Here is a 20,407-nt window from a genome sequence, read left to right on the forward strand (position 1 = left end):
ACCATCTGAGCTACCGAAGCACGAATCACGCCCGGTCTCACAGCTTTACTTCTGCCAGTATCTCGTCTCCTACCTTCCAAACTTTACAGAAGCTCTCCTGCGAACCTTGCAGAACTAGCACTCCTGAAAGAAAGGATATTGCGGAGACATGGCTTAGCCACAGCCTGGGGGATGTTTCCAGAATGAGAATTTCACTCTGCAGCAGAGTGTGCGCTGATATGAAACTTCCTGGCAGATTAAAACTGTGTGCCCGACCGAGACTCGAACTCGGGACCTTTGCCTTTCGCGGGCAAGTGCTTTGGAAGGTAGGAGACGAGATACTGGCAGAAGTAAAGCTGTGAGACCGGGTGTGAGTCATGCTTCGGTAGCTCAGCTGGTAGAGCACTTGCCCGCGAAAGGCAAAGGTCCCGAGTTCGAGTCTCGGTGCGGCACACAGTTTTAATCTGCCAGGAAGTTTCATATCAGCGCACACTCCGCTGCAGAGTGAAAATCATTCTTTCACCCCTACTGTTCAATGTATCCATCAAAGCAACAGGATATCAATGGTATGATTTGCTGATGACATTGCTATCCTCAGTGAAAGTGAAGAAGAATCACAGGACCTGCTGAATGGAATGACCAGTCTGATGAGTACAGACTATGGACTGGGAGTAAATTGAAGAACAATAGAAGTAGTGAGGAATAGCACGAATGAGAACAGCGAGAAGCTTAATATCAAAACTGGGGACACGTTTATCCTTCTCCACTATCCCTGAATGTTTGTAACATCATCACAGAACCGCAATGTATAACACATAGTTGACGATCCCTGCAAAATATATATGAGTGGGCTATTACATTCAGAGTATTAGTTTACAAATGGAAAAGATCTGTAGTAAATGTGGCCTAGATCAAAAGCTTGTGCAATGGGTGAACAGTATTTATAAAAGTGAAATCAGTAGTAATATGTACTCTTCAGTACAAATTTACAGTGAAACCAACACCTCGTAAGAAGATGCTACTGGATCTTTTTTTTATTAAAAAAGCCATAGGGTAAAATTAGATTAAAAAAACCCATTAACTATGAGCACAGTTTATTTTAACATCACAGTATCTCAGGCTATTCAGTATCACCTGAATAAATTTACACAGTCAACATCCTGTCTTTCACAGAATTGACTAAACAGTCCATTTCTAGCACAAAAGTCATCCACAGTATATACAAGTTTTGTCTATCTGCAATGTCGTCTATCTGCAATGTGCATGGAATCTGACTGCTACTGGTGATCCAACAGTTGCAGCCATCAGTCTGTATGTCAGATAAAATGCCACTTCTGCTGCAGTCACTGAAAATTAAGATTAGACAAATTAAACAAATATGGTAATGGAAAGTTGTTGCTGGAATATAAATGATTTAAGGAGTAAATGTTAACAAATACAATGACATCCATAATTAATGACAGACGAACTGCCTGATGGCATTTGAGGTATGAAGAAAGGAAAGGCACCTGGAGAGGACAGAGTTTCTATAGAAATGGTTTAAACTGTAGGAAAAATGATGTACAATAAAATTGCTTTTTAATGAGTTTCTAGGGACTCAGATACTTTCTTGTTAAAGAGGGTTCACCATACTTACACAGAATGGTTGGCTACAATATAAATTTGAACATTTTAGATAATGTAAGAATCGATTAATCACAAACTGTAATGTCTTGGAAACTGTAGTTTAGCATGAACTCAACAGGTTTTTACTTAATCACCAATTTGGATTGTGAGTTAAAGAAAGCAACCAAACTGAATATGATATTGTTTTCTTTGACTAATGATAGAGGGGGGACACAATAAGTGAAGTTACCATCTGCTGATGCTGTAAGAACTGGCTCAGATGATGACAAATACAGTAGTTCCTAACAGTATAAATTCTTTGCACAACTACAGCAAATCATCTTCCAGGTCATTTATCCTTTCCATCATCACCCCTCTACTGTCACAACTTCCACCATGATTTATTTTAGTTTGTTCCTGAACGAGAGAATCACACATTTCACTTATCCATCCTGCATATGAAAGTCATGGCAGTTATGAGAAATCGTCTTGAAATGTAAAGTACACCCATGGCAAGATACAATAAATATGTTCACTGTGCAATAACAATAGTGACATTACTGATAACAGCGCCACTAAAGTGGAGTTACTAAACATGGTTTTCCAAAAGTCACTCATGAGATGAAGTTAAGTACTCCAGAATTCAAATCAAAAATAACTGCCAACGTAAGTAACTTAGAAGTAGATATTCCCCATGTAGTGGAAGCAGTTTAAAATACTTAAGTCAGTCAAGGTCTCCAGTCCAGATTGTCCACCGTCAGGTTCCTTTCAGAGTATGCTGATATAATACCTCCATATTCAACAAGCACATGCAACCCCTCGCTCATAGAAAGATGCATACTCAAAGACTGGAAAGCTTCACAAATCACATCGGTACCCAAAAAAAGAAAATACGAGTAAAATGCTGAATTACAGACTCATACCACTAATATTGATTTTCACTAGGATTTTGGAACATATACTGTGCTCAAACATTATGAATCATCTCGAAGAAAAAGATTTATTGACAAATAGCCAATTCTGATTCAGCAAGTATCATTCTTGTGAATAACAACTAGCTCTTTATTTTCACGAAGTAATGAGTTCTATTGACAGGGGATGTCAAATAATTCCATATTCTTTGATTTCCAGGAGGATTTTGACACCGTTCCTCATAAGCGACTTCTAATTAAATTGCATGCCTATGGGGTATGGTCTCAGCTGTGTAAGTAGATTCACGATTTCCTGTCAGAAAGGTCACAGTCGGTAATAACTGACAAACAGTCATCGAGTAAAAGAGAAGTAATATCTGGCATTCCCCAAGGAAGCGTTATAGGCCCTCTGAGGATGCACAGCTCATGAGACATCATGAGGCTTTCCAAAACCTGACCCAAAGGGCAAGTAGAGGTCGAGCCCTACAAAACAAGACTGGCACTGAAGTCTCCCAATAGGAAAAATTGATTGTGTGAGTTGTTCTACAGAATCCTCAAAGTCTATTGCCTATTGCGAGGGCAAATGCAGTGAGCAAACAGTGACCCTCCGACACCCACGAATATCAACTGCAACTGCTTGCAGGTCAGCATCCAGGGAACAGCAGAGGAGCGATGCGCATTACTGACAAACATGGCCAACCCTTCCCTTGGCTCTGTCCCTAGTCACGTCATCCTTTCAGTGAAGGGCATGGCCCCATAGTACAGGGGTGTCAGTGGCTTTAAAATGTATTTCTTGTAAACATATGCACAGGGGGAATTCCTGCTCTAGCAGTTTCAGTTCTTCTACATGTGTCCTGAACCCATTAATGTTCCACTATAATATGCGAGTTCTCTATGGCAGGGGTTGTACTTTCAATCTGTTTTTCTCTGGGAGGGGAGCCCAAATTGGGTGAGGGCTCAATCTTGGAGCGAGATGATCATCCCTGTCCAACGTCAAGGTCCATTAGCTCTATGGAAGAGTCAAGAGAGACGTCAGACAGGATGACGTCGACATTGTCAAGTTTCCTTCCCAGCTCCATCAGTGGTGGATGCTTAGCCTTTGATTTTTTTGCCACGGTTATGCTTCGGAGCCACAATCGCGGCAGTGGCAGTACTAGACAGTGGACCACGTGAGCCTATGGGGGAGAAGAACCTCCACAACATTAGTGACCACAGACTTTTATGATGTTTTGGGAGGAAATTTAGGTTGTGAAGTAACTGCAGCAGCACAATTACTCTGACAAATGCTGGCACTAGTGCTAGCACTAGTTACCTCCATTTGTGCAGCAGCTTCAGTTTTCTGCACTGGCTGTTTAACAACTGAAGCAAAGGAGGTAGTGAAAGTTGCCTTAAAATCTTCTTGGCCTCACCATAGGGGATCTATCTTGTGGTTTTAATCTCCTGTACATCTGTTCTTCAAGGAAGACATGACAGTCCCTAGTCCAGACACGGTGAGCCCCAGAGCAATTCACACACTTTGGAGGAGATGAGAATCTGACTCCTTCTTGGGCAGCCTTACAAATTTCCCACAAGTGGATTTGTTAAACAGCCAGTGCAGAAAACTGATGCTGCTACACAAACGGAGGTACCTAGTGCTAGCACTAGTACCAGCGTTTGTCAGTGTAATCGAGGCAGGCGTTCAATGTGCTAAATCTTCATTCCTGATTTATAGTGTTATATGTCACATTTGATTTCTGCCTACACACACACACACACACACACACACACACACACACACACACACACACACACAGAGAGAGAGAGAGAGAGAGAGAGAGAGAGAGAGAATTATATAACAAATCATAATTTCACGAGAAGTGTATGACAAACCTTCTGATGTCAAAAATGAAACCATCATTTCTAGACATAATAATCATTTTGCTGTGGAAATAATGAAGACAATGTGTGTGTTCACGCAATTAAATTTCAAGATAGTGTTTGTAACGACACATAACATGACCTATGGGAGGGCTCAAATGGCTCTGAGCACTATGGGACTTAACTTCTATGGTCATCAGTCCCCTAGAACTACTTAAACCTAACTAACCTAAGGACATCACACACATCCATGCCCGAGGCAGGATTCGAACCTGCGACCGTAGCAGTCACGCGCTTCCAGACTGTAGCGCCTAGAACTGCTCGGCCACTCCGGCCGGCTACCTATGGGATGTGGAATATTTCCACTTACATTCTAGCAATCTAATCGTGGAGGGAAAAAAATCATTTATTCCCATTTTTACCCAGCCCTGTCTTTCCCTACTTAAAACTTGGTGTCCACAGAACTTCGGAACTTTTTCTGTCATGTCATCTACATTCTACAAGTAATGCCGTAATTTGATGACACAAATGAGCTACAATATAAACATTTCACATCTTGATGATTATGGTTCTGTTTTAATTAATTCTATGACATCAGAAAGACCATTGATACATCTACAGTCGAACTCATTAGAATGGGGTATGGACATATTGATCACAAAATTATGTAGTCAAAAGGACTGACTCCAAATGACTGCCATTCATTCTATTTCAAGTGTGACACATGGAAAAAATTTCAAATGTATGTTAGGAATTTCATAGAAAATGTGCTTCAATTTACGAACTGCTTCATATTTATTCTTTATAAGCAAACTTTCCATTTAAGAGGGGATTGTCAAATACAAACTGCTTACGTATCTTGGAGACCATATCATTTACAAAGAAAACTGCAAAGAACAGACACCAACTTGTCCATACAATCCAGATTCTTCACACATACAATACCACTCAAAAGCTGCAACTGCAAATAAATCATCCTGTAATACAGCAGGTAGATCCCTTCCAGCTGTTACATCTTTCTTTCCCTCAAAATTATTATTATTACTATTATTTTAAATTTCATGGTATCTTCAACACTCCAGAATGAGATTTTCACTCTGCAGTGGAGTGTGCACTGATATTAAACTTCCTGGCAGATTAAAACTGTATGCCGGACCGAGACTCCAACTCGGGACCTTTGCCTTTCACAGGCAAGTGCTCTACCAACTGAGCTACCCAAGTACGACTCACGCCATGTCCTCACAGCTTTATTTCTGCCAGTACCTCGTCTCCTACCTTCCAAACTTTACAGAAGCTCTCCTAAGAACCTTGCAGAACTAGAGTTTGGAAGGTAGGAAACGAGGTACTGGCAGAAGTAAAGCCATGAGGATTGGGCATAGTCGTGCTTGGGTAGCTCAGTTGGTAGAGCACTTGCCCATGAAAGGCGAAGGTCCCGAGTTCGAGTCTCGGTCCGGCACACAGTTTTAATCTGCCAGGAAGTTTCATCTTCAACACTGTTATTTAGAGGCCATTTTCCTTCTTTTGATTATTTAGAATCCATTAGTATGCTTAATTTGCTTAAAAAACATGCTAATTACACAACATCAATGATTTCATTTTTTTTTTTTTTTTTTTTTTTTTTTTTTTTTTTTTTTTTTTTTTTGTCATGGTTCATTTGTAATCACACACCTGACTACTGACTTCCTAACAGAGCAGACGAAAAAGATATATTCCCATAGCAATCATCCAGCCAATGTTGAAAATATGTTAGCCACATTTGTGTTCATTCAGCTCCAGAGTAATGCGGTTCCTTAATTAAAATATTGTTACAGAAATAGAATTCCATATTTAGGCAAACTAACCAGTGTAATTCAACAGACGCTAGTGTCATATCTAAAAGTCTTCTTTGAAAATGAATCTCCCTCTGTTGTTCAGATACTCAGATGCATAAATTTTATTTGTAATTTATGAAAAGACAGCAAATAACAAGAGATACACTCAGTTTTAATTATTGAAAACTTATACGAGAGGCATGTTGGAAACAATTTAGTCAATCTGCAGAAAGTTATGAAATGTACGAGATTTACCTCTGTCAGTATGGGGAAATGTACCACAGACGAGTTAATACAAGTTACAAGACGGAAAATGTAGTTCAGTTTAACAAAATTTCATGTCTGAGAATTTAATCAACAATTTAGTGATTGTTTTGAATAATTACACTGTAAATGTGTAATTATTATCATGGAATGTATCAAATGTCAACAATTTTCATCATCTACTGTAACAATAGGGTCAGCCAGGTTGCGAACTGGATGTTGCTTCTAATAGTTACTTACTGTGCACATCATTTTCATATTGATATGATTACTAGACTTCAAAGACAGTGATTCAATAACTTTATTCAGTGTCTATGTTAACTTTTTAGTCTTCCACAGGTGAACGTTTGTGGTTAGTTACTTCAGTGTTAAGCTACTGCACTTGAACATCACATCACATTACAGAACATCAGTCAGTGAAGTATGTAGCTATCTGTTTATCTGTACATACATTTAAATACCAGTACATGAGACTCAATCTGGCTATAAACTGTAGGTTATTCAACAGCTAAGTTTAAGTAAAGTGTCTGAACTGTAATCTTGCTGGAGAACACGTCACTGACAATAGCTTATTTCCAACATCTACTTTTCAACCAGATTCAACAGATGCACAGTGCTACTGAGGGCACATTTGTACAGGTAACGGCTATGCTACAATCAATGTAGAAAATGAACCAATTGCAAGCACTATTAAAGCTTTACAACAAATTATCTGATCATATTAAAGTAATACGAAATAGTCAAAGCTTCAAAACAGTTCTTAAAAAGTACCACTAAGTGCAATTACAATGTCAATGAATTTTTAATGTCACAGACTAGTTATTGCCAAACTGTTGAACGCAAGCTACTAGTAGCTCGCTGGGACATTTTCAACAGCTCACAGTAATGTCCAGTTGGCTAACCTGGATTGCTCCACTGAGCTCATAGTGTGCTCATGAGATCTGCCTGTTTCTCCGATGCAACTGCAATTGTCAATCAAGAATACTACATTGTCCGCCTCAGTTGATTGTGGTGAGAATGTTCATGTCATGTTTTGTGTGTGTATCACATGTTTGCTAACATGGGTAGTTTAATTTACACATTAATATTGAGTTAGGTTTGTTTTAATGATGGCATGTTCAAGGAGAAAACCAAACAACTTATCACAGTCATCTGAAATGACAAACCTATTACTTCTTTACCCAGGTAAAAGACAAATGGGCATGTTTACTGTGCTATGAAAAAGTATCAGCTAGAAGAAAACTTCATCGAAAGTCATTTCAAAACTGTTCACTCAGGGGTTAAAATGAGTTTTCCACTGGATAAAGAAAAGAAAAAGACTGCTAAAATCCAAACTTAATGCTCTACAATCAACATTTTTAAAACCATTAGACAAGAATAAAGCTTATTTGCTAGTTTCAAAAACAAAACTGAGATAATGTCTGTTATTAACTCTGTACAGCTTTGTGCAAACATAGTAATGAGAGGCACTGATGTTCTAAGTTCTGACATTACTTCACAACTTGAAACTGACCCTGGTTGCTGCAGCTATTTTCTGCTACAATTTGACACTCAAATGATTTGTTTGGTACAGCTCAACTGGCCATTTTTACAAGAATGGGCTTTGATAATTTCAAAATAAGAGAGCAGCTGGTAAAGATTATACAACTAACAGGACATTCTACAGGACAGGACATATTAAAGATCTTCATGACTCTGAAAAGATTCCTGTAAAGAAATTGGCGGGCTTAGCAACTGATCGAGCTCCTGCAATGGTAGGTGGAGAAAAAGGATTCATAGCTTTGTGTCATAAAGACAACAGCAATCTAAAATTTCTGACTTACGATTATGTAATACACCAGCAGTCATTGGGTGGAAAGTTTTTAAGTCTGACCAATGTAATGAGAACAGTCACAAAAGTATGAACAAAGTTAGAGCGTATGCAATTCAGAGATGTTTGTCCAGACCATTGACTGATGAACTAGACTGCTGGTATGGTGGCCTACTGCTTCATATGGAAGTCTGTTTGTGTAACAGATGAAGAGTGTTATAATGTTTTAAAGAACTGACTCCTGCCTTACTAGAATTTTTGAAAGAATTAGGTGAATCCTTCTGTGAACTGGAAGTTGCAGCTTGGCTGCAGGGTTCTGCTTTGCTCATAGTCATCACTGTAAAGTTGAATATCTTTATTTGTAGCCTTAAACTAAAGATTAAGATACTGGCAGAACAATTTTTGATGTTGATTCATTCTCAAAGAATCTGGAACTGAGGAGAAAAATCTCATCCAAGGAGAATATGATGCCTGTTTGAAACAAACCCTTAACAAGCATGGCTCTTCAGTGTCTCCAAACAGCAGCAACTAATATGTCGAAATTCCTTCAGGTTTAAGAATCCAGTTCAACAAATGCTTCCAAGATTTCAAAAGCACTTCAACTGTTACACAGTTTGTCTAATTGCCTTTTATAGACTGATACTGAAGAGTTCACTATTTGTGTCATGAAACATTTTGATTTTCAAGAAGACAATGCTGCAATGGAATGGGAACTCACTGATTTTCAAACTGATTTATCTTTAAAATTGTTTTGTTCATGCTTTGAAAATATTTGGCCTCCTGTTCCTAACTAAAAATACCCAATTTTGGTTCTGGTTGGTCTCAAAGAGCAGGCAATGTTCATGTACATTTAATTAAAATCCATTTCACGTTTACTAGAAATTTAAGTTTATAGCCAATAAACTGACATATGTTTTTTTAAACAAAATGTTCTTATTTTTGTCCTAATAACTTCTGGTAGTTCACAGTATGATTTAAAAATGGTACAGTAGCTCAGAAGCTTCTTACGTTCGGCAAACACTAACACCAAGCAGTGTGTGTCCATAACCTTCCAGCTGCTACAGATGCATTTATTTTAAATATTTCTTGTTTTACTGTTTGCAAGAATATATTTTCCTGTTCTGGGTGCAAAGTGGTAACATCAACGTTTCTACTCCATTAACAAAATATAGTATAAGTACTGAAACTGTTAATGTAATAATGTCTAATATTTGTAGAATTGTTAGATTCTCACTATTCACTAGTGTAAAAATGTATTCAGTAAGTCATCAGGAAACTTACACACATTACATCTTATCACTTGCCTTGACCTATACCTCGCTGTAACTATGCATGTAAAACAATGAAACAGAACCAATAAAATACCATACTATTCAATATTAATTTCAGGACTACTGTTCTTATCACAGCTGCATTGAGATTGATTGATCGCAGCATGTCTGCAGAAGACGACCAAGTGTCTGAAACTGGAAAATCCTGTAATTAGAATTATATTAATACCTCCAGCTGCTAACGGGCATTCATATATATCATCGCGGACAGGTGAAAATTTGTGCCCCGACAGGACTCGAACACAGGATCTCCTGATTACATGGCAGACGCTCTATCCATCTGAGCCGGCTGCAGGGACTACCTCGCGTATGCCTCCTGCGAGACCCACATTCTCACCTTGTATGTCCACACATTACATTCATAGGGTCCCACCCCAACACACTAATTACTCGAGGAAGACATTCTTACCAAGTCGCGTAAGAGTTCGGGGAATGTGTGTGCATCTGCACAGAAGAAGGAGGTCATGGCTGGTGTTGCCAGAACTATACACTTATATGGATATGGTGCCTGTTCTTTCAGACATATCCGCACATGGCGTGCGCGAGGTAGTCCCTGCAGTCGCACTATCCTCTGTGTCCTCAGTGGGTCAGATGGATAGATCGTCTACCATGTAAGCAGGAGATCCTGGGCTCAAGTCCCGGTCGGGGCACACATTTTCACCTGTATCCGTTGATATATATCAATGCCCGTTAGCAGCTGGAGGTATTAATATAATTCTAATTTCGTTATAGATGGCTGCAAGTCATCAATGGTGTCTGTCCTTTCGGACATGTCCAAAAGAACAGACACTATATCCATGTAAGTATATAATCCTGTAATTATTCTACAGCTATTGACATTAACATCCTTTAACGAAGCAGTCTACTAGCATAAACTAAAGACTGGAGTACTATTCGTTGAGCTTACAGACGCATTTGATATGCATGGTGCCATGACCTGCTACTTAAATTTTCAGAATTAATACTATGCAAAACACTTGTTAATTTAATGGATTGCATGCTTAGCAACACACAATTTCAAGTATTCTTTGGAGAGAAATGTAGTAGATGGCAAAGGCTGAATGATGGGCTACCTCTGGATTCTGTACTATCATCAACCCTTTTTTTTATCTTTATACCAGTGATAAGCCCAACAATAATGCTAAAAAGGAGATCCAATCAAGCAGGAAACCTAAAAGAGTACAAAAGAGCTTTGACTACAAATTGAGACATAAAGGATCGAATACTTTAAGAACTGTAGATTGAAGCCAAACCCATCTAAAACAGATAAATGCTTATAATTTCAATATTTGTGAGGTGAATCGCAAATTAAATGTGACATTTGAGAACATTTCTCTGGAACATAAACTGTACCCAAAATACTTGAAGGTCATTTTGAACCAGGTCTTTGCTTTTAAGAACCACTTAGAAAATACAGTGAAAAAAGAGAACACAAGAACTGACATCATTAGCCAACTAGTTTGGGTCAGGATGGGGTGCAAACGCAGATACTCTTCATGCTGCTACAATGATATTGGTTTACTCTATGAGATATTGGAAGAAAGCGCAGGTGACTCCTGTATATATGAAGGGAAAAAAGAATGGACCCACAAAATTACAAACCAATATCCTCAACATCAGTTTGTTGCAGAATTCTAGAGCATATTAGCTGAGTTCAAATATAATAAATTTTCTAGAGACCAAAAAACTCATGTCCATGTCAGCATGGCTTTAGAAGGTATCGCTCATGTGAAACTCAGCTTGCACTTTTCTCACGATACACTGCAAACTATGGATGAAGGGCAACAATCAGATTCCTTACTTCTAGAATTCCAAAAAGCATTTGGCACATTACCCCACTGCAGACTGTTAACAAAGATACGAGCATACGGAATAGGCTCCCAGATATGTGGCGACACTTAAGAGTTCTTAAGTAGTAGAACCAATTACGTTGTCCTTACAGGCGAGCATTTGTCGGAGACAGGGATACATCAGGAGAGCCCCAGGGTAGTGTGTTAGGACCATTGCTTGTTTCTATATACATAAATGATCTGGAGGATAGGTTGGGCGGCAAGCTGCAGTTGTTTGCTGATGATGCTGTGATGTATGGGAAGGTGTTGACCATCACTGACTGCAGGATGATACAAGATGACCAAGATAAAATTTCTAGCCATTGTGATGAATGGCAGCTGGCTCTAAATGTAGAAAAATTTAAGTTAATGTGGATGAGTAGGAAAAACAAACCCATGTTTGGATACAAAATTAGTAGTGTCCTACTTGATGGAGTCATGTTGTTTAAATATCCGTGTGTAATGATGCGAAGCACTATGAAATGGAACAAGCATGTGACGATTGTGGTAGGGAAGGCGTATGGCTGACTTCAGTTTATTGGGGGAGGTTTTGGAAAATGTTGTTCATCCATAAAGAAGACCACATGTAGAATGCTAGTGTGACCTATTCTTGAGTACTGCTTGAGTGTGTGGGATTTGCACTAGGTCAAATTGAAGGATGACATCAAAACAGTTCAGAGGCGAGCTGCTAGATTTCTTACTGAGGCATATACAGTCATTTTCCCCTCACTCTATCTGAGAGTGGAACAGGAAAGGAAATGGCAAATAGTGTTACAGCATACCCTCCACCACACACTTTGCAGTGGCTTGTGGAGTATGTATGTTGATGTAGATGTAGACTAGAGTACTGTACTCCAGCAGGGTGTATACGTGGACAAGGAAAAAAAATTCACGGATTTTTCCCAGATTTCCTGGTTAAAAATACACTTTCTCCTGGGTGAAAATACACTTTTTCCATGTTAAGTGACAGTATACTCTTCCTCGAGACTGCAAAAGTCATCAAGCCTTTGAATGTTTATGGTTTTATATACCGACGTAGAATTTCCCGGCACTTTAGAAAACGAAACTCATGGGGAGAAACACGTTTTGAAAGATCTTTGATGTGCAGCAACATGTACGCTGCATATTTTCGTATTACGAAGGTATGAATTTGAATGCCACCAAACAAAGCATGTCACTTTCCGAAGCATTGAAATCGAGATTGCGATGCGCTTTTGTAAGTGTCATAGCTCATTCACGTGATCTCGTCAGCTGATGACAGTAATAGGACTCACGATGTAGTCAGCCAATAGCAAGATCACTCTTAAGTAGCGCGAATACACAAATAAGAAAAGTTAATGGCTTAAATTAATACACATAGCATTCACATATAATATTGGTCTCGAAGATTAATAAGTTGCAAGAGAACCTAAGCTTCCACATATAAGGTTGATCTTTTTTGCGCGTGTTACACTTTAAGATACATCACACAAATGTGCCAGTAAAATTTTTAATAACGACGCAAATGTCTCATCTTCTGGGCTCGAAATTCTTCTAAATGGTCGTCCTCAAAGAGTTGATTTTTAAATGAGAGTCAAACGCTTTGTGATTTAAGAAATTCATCGTACATTGTCGCACATAGTTCATGTTGCATAAAAGGAAATCTGTTTTGAATGTAACACTTTTCAAACCACCATTCGCAATATTTTCCCACAACCTGTTAGAAATAGGTTCACTTCCGCAGTTGCAAGAAAGTGCCAGATAACTGGCGTCACCACGCTTGTGCAACTACAATGACGCAGGAAGCCCATATGTTCGTAAGTGTAAAACATTATGTCATAAACGAAACAAGACATCGAAGGATACTTCAAGAGCGTTGGGATTTCACGAACCATACTAAAATGAACAATTTGGGTTAAAATGCACATCCGTATGCAAATTTTCTTGGAGTACCAGTACTCATGTTTGGTTCTTTATTATAGCATAATGCCATACAGCACTTGAAATGCAGCAAACAGTTGAAACTAGCTAATAGTGTGAAATTAAACACTTTGTTTCAAATAATTGACTGCCTCAGTAGAAAGGATTAATAAAAGCCAAATCTCTTTAGCAAACTGGCAAAAATAACTTCATTCTTCTGTAAGGCAATTAATGCTTGACTGTCAAAGGTGGAAATAAAATCTGAAACTATTAACATATTTTAGCCTGCCGTAATTATGCAAATGTATTTTATGTTTTGATAGCGCCCAGCCACAAAAATCCATTTTGTTATCATTTAACGTGAGAGCAATAAACGAAGAGGAAACAACAAAATCACTGAACGTAAACACAGGTCATGTGGAGACAGCCCACCTCCCCACCATAACTGTGACTGCCCTGTGCATCAGCCCCGGATCTACGATATTTCCGAACAGGGGCAATATTAAGAAGTGGCGCCCAGCCACACTTCCGTAACCAGAAGCGGGAGAAGGTACTACTCATACGTGACTCAACTGTGCATGCGCAAGAGCCCACCCGCAACTGCTCAAACGAATCTAATTTAAACAGTTGTCATGTCATGCTCATTGGAGGCAATTTGTTGTTATAAAGCATTGCATAGTGTTCCTAAAGCCTTTGACACAGTTTATTGTTGGCAGACGCTTGTATGAGCACTGTTTTGTTGTTGTATACGGCACATTTCCTTTGAAACTTAAGTCAGCCCCCCCCCCCCTTCCCGTTCATGTTTTGTTGCTGCAGTATTATTCTGCAGTAGCTGTATACAATAATATCCTTTCTTAGAGTATTGGTTCTTACCAGTCAAAATCACAAAAATTCAACTGTAAACTAAAACAATGAAAAATTCCTGGAATTCTAAACAATTCCTGGGTTTTTCCCGGTTTTCTCCCGGATGAAAAAATTCCCGGGTTTTTCCTGGATCTCCTGGTTGTCCCGGGTCTTATACACCCTGTCCAGTATGGAAAAACAGTGCACATGCATGCAAAGTTGATGTTAAAGCTAAATCAGCAACAAGAATAACTAGTGGCACTACTAAATCAACATCGCTTTCACGACTGCATGTATTATGTAATTTGCACCACCATCAGTTAGACGAGAAGCAACAGCTGGAAGAGAGTTCCAAAAAATTTGCTACTCACACTTCAGCATAGCTACAGAATGTATCTACCAGCATACTCAAAATCAAGAAAACTAACCTGGCCAAGCAAGATGCACATCTTATATATAATGTGTGTCAAGAATGGAGAGATGTTTTACAGAAGTTTCCTCCAACAAATTCCCACCTTGTAAGTGATCCTCCAAAACATGTAAATAGGTTTGGTCTTCCCCCACAATTTATGAACAGCTCTGAACTGACTGTTTACCGGATATGGAAGACGTGGAGCCCATTTGTTTGACTGGGGTTCCAAGGATGCCCTGACGTGGGACTGTGGGGCTACTGTGGAAACTACACAGCATCATCATGAAGAGAGTTAATCATGAAAATTTCCTGGTGCACTCAATGAACTGCATTGGGGTACAGTAAGATCTTTGGACTGGTTAAGAAACTTATGCATTCAGTTACAAAATTTCTGAGTGTTTTTAAATTATGACAATATTAGGAAAAGGATAGCTGCCACTCACCATATAGCAGAGATGTTGAGTCGAGTTAAACAACACACACACACACACACACACACACACACACACACACACACACGACCACAGTCTCAGCCAAGGCCTCAGCAGCCAGAGACTATGGTCATGTGTATGTGAGTCGCATTTGTATGCACGTGTGTGTTTTTTGTCTAATTCTGATGAAAGCCAGTTTGGCTGAAAGCTTTGTTTGACATACTTTTCATTGTGCCCAGCTGCAAGTCAGCATTTTCAGTATATGGTGAGTAGCAACTATTCTTTTTACAACATTGTCATTAATCCATCCTGGATTTTCCATTGTTTGTTTTCATACTATGTATTTTTTTATGTAGGCTTATGTATAATGATTTATATAAGAATGTAAAATGAGTATGTAAACCATATGAATAGCAATGATGATACTAATAATAACAATAACAATAATAATAATAAGAAGAAGAAGAAGAAGAAGAAGAAAGAAGACAAAGCTATAGACCTACCAGCATCCTCTCTATGATGTACAAGACTTTCACTAATATCTTCATTCACATAGAAGAAGCACTGGATTTTAATGAGGCATAGGAACAAGCTTGGTTTAGCAGTGAATATAGTGCAATGTACCATCTGCATGTAATTAACAAAATCATACACCAAAGCAATAAGCATGAATTACCAGCAACAGCCATTGAAAAATAAGGCATTGCTTGAATTTATGTTAGTATGCACAAGAATGTATATGTTAGTGCCACAGCTTCCACTAGGTTTCACTGAAATGGTGAGAAAGATGAGGACAATGTATCCACATCTGTTATAGATGCAGTTGACAGTGGGCCAAGACCCATGACCGAAACTAATAGTGCTGCATAAAGTACAATTTTAAAACACAGCTCAGTGAAATGGCATCTTTCCTCTTACACTATAATACTGAAAAAATGTTTTAAAAAACTGTTGAAGATTAATAATGAAAATCATGTCTCTTAGGCCATCTGAAACACACAAATGAAGAAACAGTTTATCAGACTGTTTTTCTATCTTCCTCAGCCACAAAAAATTAAGCTTTAATAAAACCAAAAGCTACATTAAAATTCAGATTCCAAATGGCTTGAATTTTGTTAATAAAGTAAAAGCCTTATCTGGCTAACAATAATAAATTAAGAGTTTTCTAAAAGTCTACCTGCACATATTATCTATTTTGTGGAAGATAACTACTTAGACACGGCTACCACAAAATTATTTTCTGTTTTAAGACATCCTGTACAAGCAGACAGTTTGGCCACACACTTTCCTTTTCATTCCACAATTTTCAAAATAATCATCATGGCCCATTTGGAAAAGAGAATATTCACAGAAAAAGAATTATTTATAGTTACGAAGTGAAGTACTGATTTAAGAAATTGTGTACTGCAAATGTGAGCTAACACCATGAGAAGACAGAACACACGATTTGATCTCATGTAAGCAAAACTATGAAATTCTATATTTCATTGTACATGATAAAGACCTTATACTAAAGGCAGATCACAGCCTAAGCTCATTTCTCTTGATATTTGGAGCCTTTACTTTGGGCATCAATTATAACTGAAGCTACTGGACTGGTTGGATATGAACAACTCTAGAGTTTATCAGAACATAATTTTTTGCAAGAACATTCTGGGATTAAATTCTCCCAGTTTCCTTACTGGATTAAGTTTAACTGATATCTCTAAGTTATATAAGACTTTCTACATTGCTTTCATTAGATGGGGACTGTTGTAATTTAAGTTGTGCTGATATTTTGTCTAACATTTTGTATAATTTAAAGGTGAAACAGCAAGAAAACTGTGAAAATTTTATACAGCTCTGGAACTAACAGAAATCTGGTTCTTACATTTGTTACAAATAATAACTTGGTAATGCTGATAGACACATATAAAAGTAAATGAAACTACCTTGCTTTCAAAACTATTACTTCCTTTCAAGCAGAGAAGCAAGGAGTAAGTTTAAAAGGGAGGGGCAGGTCACACAGACACCAAAATGAAAGGAATCCACATGTAATGAGGATGAGACGAGATGCAGAAGGAGCAGAAAGTGTCAGAGAAAGCAGTAGGTCAAAGATAATACACAGATAAGCACTGTGGTAGTCAGTGTATAGATGATGAGACAGAAAGAAAATGAACATGAAACAGTGAAAAACAATAATGAAAATATTACTTAATATACTGACATATATGAAAAGGATAGATTGCTACTCACCAGATAAAGGTGGTGTTGAAAGGCGGACACACACATTTAACAAAGACGCTGATATTAAGTAGTATAAAGAAACAATCTATCCGTATTGTTATTTTACACACACATGCGCACATGTGTGTGTGGGCGCGCGCGCACGCACACACACACACACACACACACACACACACACACACACACAGACACAGAGAGAGAGAGAGAGAGAGAGAGAGAGAGAGAGAGAGAGAGAGTCAGTCACAGCCTTGGTGTAGTAATGTGTTTAGGCTTCAAGGCCTGGGAGACACTTGGTGACAACAGGGGTCTTCTGAATTTTTTGAAATGGAAGCTGCACTGGTCTGAGAGTGACAGGAGGATACAGCTCAGATTTTTTGTAAATAAGATCTGATGGATAGTTGAGGAAGACAAAAGCCTAGGAGGGGTTGTTCACCTACTTATTGAGGGATTTGGTGCGTATTTGTTTGCTGCAGATGCCTTGGATGCATGGAAGGCGTGGCAGCTGAGGTTTGGATTACGCTCCACTAATGTGCAGTTCAATGGCAAGGAACAGGCTTTTAAATTTGACGATGGACCACGTAAATTCACAGTTTGATTTCTCACACCACTTTATATTACCTGTACGTTGCTCTCACAAGGGAATGGTCCAATAAGACACGTGGAAATCTACTCTGAAATTTTTTACACAGGAAGGAGAGAACGAAAAAGTGCACTGCCAAAATTTTAGCTAAGAGACACTGCAAGTATTTCGTAAAAAAATTTTGACATTACACATTTCTGGCGCACGAAACAGCAGTTTGTACAGCCCTTGTGCTGTGTCAAAATGCACAGGTTATGTTTGCCTTTACTAGTGCTGAGCATCCTACCCAATAACTTAATAATAACACCTGGTGGTTACTGTAAATATACTTGTACAATGTATTAAGGGGGGAAAAAAATAAAAAATAAATAAAATTAAAAAAAAAATGTTGTAGATGATCAAAGAGCGTTGACGAAAAAACAGGTGGTGAATACGCGCAACTTCAGCGATGCAACAACTCGCCATCGCTGGGTCCAGAGATGCTGCCTGATCGACGCGCAGCAGCTGGCCTCTGTCGTAGAGAACCGGCAGCAGCAACGAATAATTAATTGTCAAAAGTTGGGATGGCACTGTGTGTTTGTTCATTTTAAATGGTTCCTATGGTATGACATAAAGAGTTAGTGAGTCCCATGTAGACCTCTCACTGACTAAGCGGATATATCGGTGTGCGTCTAGGCCTGATAGTAGAGTGACCCACTGCATGGTGTAGTGAGGCATCGCAGCTAGCGGTTAAGGCTTGGGAGAGGGAAAGGAGTTTTGATTGGTAGTACCAGTATTTTAATTTCGGTACAGTTCGTGGAGGCAGCATGGCTATTTAGTCTGTTAGGCCCCTGCTCATATACGTGGCTGTGATGGTTGTTTCCTCCCAATGCTAAGCAACGGGGTATACAGAGATTCTGTGGGATTTTCTGAATAGTTGCTGGTGATACACTGGTTTTGGTGAATTTAGGTGCATGAGTTATCAATTGATTGTCTTCTTCTGGACAGTTTCGGTCGTAAAGTTTGCTGTGGTAAATCCAGTGTGAGCCTGGTTAGAGAGAGAAGTAGATTTGTAGGTGCCGAGTTTTTGGGAATCGGTGGAACCGATATCTTGTCCATGTTGTACAATTAGTGGTCGCGGCTCACTCAGAGGTAATTGGGTTGTTAGTCGTTTTGTTGAAGTGGTTTGGTAGTGGTTGGTGTGAGTGTCGAGAAGGGAAAGCCTCGAACAGGTGTTCACAGTTGTTGTTTAAATACCACTATCTTACAGCGGACCGAGAATTGGCTCAAACAAATATGAACTGTTTCACTATATTGTGATAGAGTGCATCAGTAGTTGAGCGGTTAAGTGCCAAGAAAATAAAGAAACCATTTTACGAGCAACATGCAGCTAAACAAAAACTTGGTTAGCCAAAGTGATGAGTGGCCGAATTCAAGTAGGGAACTTAGCGGGTTGAGTATTGTCAATGCATGAAGAGGTTCAAAATTGTAGTATTTAATGGCCCTCGCACACTTACAAGAATAAAAGTGTATTAAAATACCTAGAGACAATAAATTCGAGTTTTCTTGAGTTAACAAAAATCTTAAGTGTGCTCAATTAGTATCTGGTGTGTAGATACATATATTATAAGAAAAGCAAAGGGTGAAATTCAGAGATCTTAATACCGCTTTGCAGGACACAAGTATTCACTGGTATTTGTAAGGTTACCTGATCAAAAGTTCATTGATTGAGTGGATCCACGATAAATATATAGAAGGCAGATATTCTGAACAGTTAAAACAATTTCATATATGGAAAGTGTGTCCTCAGTAAATGCAAGTAGAACTGAAGTTTTCGTAATTTATTACTGAACAGTCAACTATTATACCTATAACAAAGATTGGTAAATCGATGGAGTACATGAAGTTGTGTTATTTACATAGCAATGATCAGTAAAAGTGTCTTAATACAAACTGGTCATAACGCAATGATATATGGAATAGGAATTTTGTAAGTAATTAAAAAGTTATGAGTCTCTTCCAGAGATAATGTACTGTCGTGTGGGAGAACAACTGCAAGCTAGAAGCGACATTTATCTTGACATAATATAAATAGGTACTGTATTTAAACAGATTTGTTGCTTTGATTTGACCACTAGCTTAGATAACGAGAGTTGTTATCTAAATTGGCCTATCTCGTAATTACTTCTTGATACTGATGATCTGTGTCATTAGAATGTTTAGATGTGCCTATTCATAGTGTAATCGTGGCATTGTTCGATCACAATGTTGTGTAAAGTAAGGGTGCTGTCTTTCATTATTCGATATTCGAGCCAGCTGCATAGTTAGTGGTTGAGTTTGCTGAAGTAGTAATTATACTAAGGTTGATCTGTCTTCAATTTGTTCCTTGAGAGGGCGATTATGGTACGAGCTAGACTCCAAGTAGTCACCATGCGCTCCAGTATGACTGGAATCTTCTAAAATCAGATAGCGATCCGCAGTCATAACATCAAATGTGAAATTAAAAAATGTACCTAATTAAAGCTGCAGTGGTCGATTGGTTCGCCCAAGTATTTTGCAAAGCAGGAAGCCTTACATTAACAGCATAGCGACATTGGTACAGTGCAGTCCATTGTCATTGTAATTTCGATATTGAGTACC

The 20,407-nt window shown here is 38.6% G+C and overlaps 1 protein-coding gene across 2 annotated transcripts in view; it reads right to left on the reverse strand.

Annotated features, from left to right (window-relative positions):
• Nucleotides 1-1,056: 1,056 nt before the first annotated feature.
• Nucleotides 1,057-20,407, reverse strand: part of LOC126259355 (splicing factor 45) — a 116,603-nt gene continuing 97,252 nt past the window's right edge. For both annotated transcript variants that reach the window (XM_049956083.1, XM_049956082.1), the window contains one exon: nucleotides 1,057-1,325. The gene's annotated coding sequence lies outside the window, so the exon portion shown is untranslated. The remainder of the gene's footprint in view (nucleotides 1,326-20,407) is intronic.

The sequence above is a fragment of the Schistocerca nitens genome, chromosome 5 (genome assembly GCF_023898315.1).
Source record: "Schistocerca nitens isolate TAMUIC-IGC-003100 chromosome 5, iqSchNite1.1, whole genome shotgun sequence".
Classification (NCBI taxonomy): domain Eukaryota; kingdom Metazoa; phylum Arthropoda; class Insecta; order Orthoptera; family Acrididae; genus Schistocerca; species Schistocerca nitens.